Raw genomic sequence first — 5,181 nt, forward strand, 5'->3', positions numbered from 1 at the left:
TAGGCGAACCATTCTAAAATGCAAGTTTTTGGTTTTACTCAATGGTTCTCCTTCAATCACTCGACTCATTGGTTCTCCTTCAATCACTCCGTCATAAATCAATTTATAAATACTACTATATAATGCACGTTTACCATATGAATAAAATTTAAAAAACTAAAAATATATGAGAAAATTAAAAAATAATTTATCATATACTATATATATATATCATCAAATTTAGGTTCATTTCATCTATCTTTACTCAAAATGCTAAGAAATATTCTTTTATAGATAAAAAGTCATGTTTTAAAAGAATTTATAGTGCCACAAATTGAGAAAAAATATAATAATAATAATAATTGCAATTATTTTTAATGGCAGTAGGAAATTAAAAATAATGCTAAAAGTCATTGATGAAAATGTAGAATAGGTTAAGTAAAATCTTAAAAAAGTTCAATAACAAGTACATCAAAATTTTTCTTAATAATAAGAAGCAAAATATCATAGTGCATCATAGATGATATTTATTAAGTTTTATATGATATATAAACTTTATTAAAAATTGTATAATAAAAATAGATTGATTGTCATAACAATCATAAGCCCACCAACTAGTCACGAAATATAGCAGTTGTTAAGTGAAGATGAAAGAAAAAAATACAGTATTTGCATTGAAACTATCTATATGCAAATGGAACCTTGATAGAGATAAAAACAATCATATTTTATCACTCTATAAAGGCCTCCTTTCATGTGTATGATATGATTCAAAAGCATCACTCAAATCATAAACCTTTATATTTTCTAAACCTAAATCAAGCTTGAAGTTATGTGGTCGCTTTGCCTTATCCATTTTCTAAAAGTAATATATATCGTATATGTTGCATCCTGGAGTATTTGCGGTGGTAGAAAAATATAAAATTTAACGTCTTAACTTTCTACGAAGATCCGACACGCAATCAGATAAGAGAGATGGTGCAGCATTTATAAGAGACACCAAAATTTTTACCTGAAAAACTCCTAAAAAGGGGGAAAACCACGAGGCCTAGCCCAATTTGAATGAATTCACTAGTATTTGCAGCTGCTTACAAATGAGGCCCTTCCTTGAGGGGGAAGGCCTTGGCTTGATGTACATCATATGGAGTACATTAAATGGTGGGAATACAAACAATCAATGTTGACGTGTTCATTTGGTCATAAGGACCATAGTCTGATGACGAAGGTCAGAAGGATTGATGACGAAGGTCAGAAGGATTATAGTTAATGGGTGACGTAAGTCGGAAGAACCGTAGTCAGCGGGCGACGGAGGTCAGAAGGACTGTAGTCGGTGGGCAACGTAAGTCGGACGGGCCATAGTTGGCGGGCGACGGAGGTCAGAAGGACGGCGTCAGGTAGAAGTCCAACAATGGACAGAAATCCATCATCGAATAGATGTCTGGTGAAATTTCGATAACGGGCAAAAGTCCAACGTCGGGTAAAAATCCGGCGACGACCGGAGGTCAAGCGTTGGGTAGAAGTCTGACGTTAGTTGGCGGCCGAGGAGAACTCTAATGTTAAATTGTATTCAGACAAAACTCTATAGTCACTTGGGGATCTGATAGAATTCCGGCGTCACTTGAAGATCGGGTGGAGTTTCGGCGTCACTTGGAGATTAGGCGGAGTTTCGACGTCAGTTGAAAGTTGGGCGGAATTCCAGTGGTGTTAGAGGAGGAGTTTCTTCTCTCCTTCTCTTCCTTTTTTCTTCTACTCTGATGTACTTCTTGCTTCAGTCCCCTCTTAAGAGAAATAAGGGCCTATTTATAGTTTTTTGAGAGTGGCATGACCCATAAATAGGAGGAGGATTAAGGAAAAATGGGGAGTGGATTGGATGGATGATCGATATTGAATCTCTTGATCGTGGATTGTTCATCAGACATTTACAGGTCTTAATGATATCAGAATTCAGCGATCTTAGGCTCATTGGATTTGTCTCGTCGAGCCACTATATTCGACTATAAGAATGTCATATTTAGAAACCGTTTGGTAATCCAATTCATGGCTTGAACCATCCAACAGCACTTTGAGTCTTCAATTTGGGCCCATTTGGGCTCAAATTGAGTTGAATTAGGTGTCGTTGGGTTTCTATTTTCGAGACGCTCAGTTCGACTATACGTTTGCAGAAATTGAAGTTTTGGATGATCTTATATTTAATTTTTGAAGTTTCCAACTTGATTTTTGCCTCAAGATTCATGTTCGATCAAGATAATTTTTTGATGATATATCAATTTCCCCCCTATTTCCGGATGTCGAAGCTCCAAAAGTCCAAAGATACTTGTCTCAATATTTTACATTGGTCGAATCGCAAAAATTTGCATTCCAAAAATTAAAAACTTGCTCAAACTTGGTCATAGAGACCCCATTGAGCTTCAAAAGTATCAAAATTAAGTCAGGAATGTCGAAAAACGTATATGGGGACCCAAAAAATGTCCGATCTGGACCTTCCGGGCTAAAAATTGAGCCCAGACAAGTATAGGCGGCCGAATCGACCGATCGCAGCCTGCTGCCGACAGTGGCTCGCACACCGCATGTGAATAGGCAAGCCTGTTAGAGGCACGCGATTAGCCGCGTAGTTAATGATATAATAGTTTTATTCAAAAAATTCAAACGTAAATCGGAAGGACCATAATCTGGTGACGGATGTCATAAGGATTGTAGTCAATGGGTGACGTAAGTCGGAAGAACCATAGTCGGCGAGCAACAGAGGTAAGAAGGATTGTAGTTGATGGGCAACGTAAGTCTGAAGGACCGTAGTCGACGGACGATAGAGGTCAGAAGGACGGCGTCATGTAGAAGTCTAGTAATGAAATGAAATCCATCATCGGATAGATGTCTGGTGAATGTTCGACAACAGGAAGAAGTCCGACGTCAGGTAAAAATTCGGCGACGGGCGGAGGTCCAACATTGGGTAGATGTCTGACGTTAGTTGGCGGCCAAGGAGAACTCTGGCGTTAGATGGTATTCGGGCAAAACTCTAGAGTCACTTGGAGATCTAATGGAATTTCGGCGTCACTTGAAGATCGGGTGGAGTTTCGGTGTCACTTGGAGATTGAGCGGAGTTTCAATATCACTTGAAAGTTGGGCGGAATTTCGGTGGTGGTCGAGAAGGAGTTTCTTCCCTCCTCTTCCTTTTTTCTTCTATTATGATCTACTTCTTGCTTCAGTCCCCTCTTAAGAGAAATGAGGGGCTATTTATAATTTTTTTAGAGTGGCATGATCGTAAATAATAGGAGGATTAAGGGAAAATGGGGAGTGGATTGAATGGACGGTCGATATTGAATCCCTTGATCGTGGACCTTTCATCAGACATTTGAAGGTATTAATGATATCAAAATTTAGCGATCTTAGGCTCATTGGATTTGTCTCATCGAACCACTCGATTCGACTATAACAATGCCATATTTGGAAACCGTTTGGTAATCCAAATCATGGCTTGAACCATCCAACAGCGCTTCGGGTCTTCAATTTGGGCCCATTTGGGCTCGGATTGAGTTGAATTTAGTGTCGTTGGGTTTGTATTTCCAATACACTCAGTTCGACTATAAGTTTATTGAAATCGAAGTTTAGATAATCCTATATTTAATTTTTTTTAATTTCCAACTTGATTTTTGCCTCAAAATTCATGTTCGATCAAGATAATTTTTTGATGATATATCAATTGCCCCCCTATTTTCGGACGTTGAAGCTCCAAAAGTCCAAAAATACTTATCTTAATATTTTACATTGGTCGAATCGCAAAAAATTTCATTCAAAAAATTAAAAATTTGCTCAAACTCTATCATAGAGACCCCATTGAGCTCCAAAAGTGTCAAAATTAAGTCCGGGACATTGAAAAACGTGTTTAGGAACCTAAAAATGTCTAATTTGGACCTTCCGGGCTAAAAAATCAAGCTTAGGCAAGCGTAGGAGACCAAACCGGTCGTGCTTGTTAGGGGCACGCGGTTAGCCGTGTTGTTAATGATATAATTTTTTTATTCAAAAAATTCAAACAATTCCAAAAAAAATCCATAAAAATTTCAAAAATTCCAAAAATTTTTAGAAAAATCCAAAATATTTCAGAAGATTATCCTTTCCCAAAAAATGTTATAAATAACCCCTTGGGCCAAGGGAAAAATTGCTCATTCGTCTTTCTTCTCCCTCCGACTTTCTTACAGTTGAGGCTTTCCATTATTTTTTCATAGGTGACTTTCCCTACGCAAAATCAGTGCCCCTCTCCTTGTATAGATGTTAATTTTTGTAGCATTTTTTTCCTTTCTCCCCCATTTTCTTTTTGCTCCAGAGGCCTTCGACTATTTTTAATAGGTGACTTTCCCTACTTAAATTATGTGCCCCTCTTTATTGTAGAAGGAAATTTTTGTAGCCTTTCTTATCATTTCTCTCCTATTTTCTTCTTACATAAGAGGCATTCCACTATCGAAGATAGGTGGCATCCCATATCAAGCCTTAGTGCCCCTCTCTTGTGTAAAAGGAGATTTTTCCTTCCTTTTTTCTTTTCATGTGTTCTTCTTCTTACATTGGAGGCCTTCGACTATTGGAGATAGATGACACTCCCCTATTAAGCTTTAGTGCCCTCTCTTGTATATAAGAAGCCATTATGAAAGTTTGTTCTCTCCATTAAACTATCATTGACAAAAGAAGGTCAAATGATTATTGCATTCAAGGGTGATTTGAGAAGATCTGGTGGCAATAGTACTCGGGAGGAGAACCAAAATTTTTAGTAGATAGGGAGAATTTCAACGTTATTTGAGCTGAAGTCTATTAGTGATGACGGTCGAGTTGAAGTCTATTGGAAGTCAACGACCGAGTGTAGAGTTGAAGGAGAGTCCGAGGGTGTGATACTATCAGTAGTTGAGTGAGAAGATGAAGATGACATATATAAAGTGATGGACCATCGATAGATATCAAATAAATGGTCGATAATGGCGGGTGTCCAGTGACATTTTGTTAAGGCAATATGCATCCATACTGAAGTGTACCGACATCAGATATCCTTGAGTTAAGGGGCCGAAGCAGTATGTTATGCCAGTATTTTAGCAATACACTGACACTATTAATTGAGTGGAAGTCTGTTGATGATCAAGTTATGTCCTTTTTTCGGAGAAAAAGTTGTAGGAGATGCTTGTGTGCAGTAGAGAAGAAGTAACCTAAATCCACCAAGGATAT

The sequence above is a fragment of the Dendrobium catenatum genome, unplaced genomic scaffold (genome assembly GCF_001605985.2).
Source record: "Dendrobium catenatum unplaced genomic scaffold, ASM160598v2 original_scaffold_30712, whole genome shotgun sequence".
NCBI lineage: Eukaryota > Viridiplantae > Streptophyta > Magnoliopsida > Asparagales > Orchidaceae > Dendrobium > Dendrobium catenatum.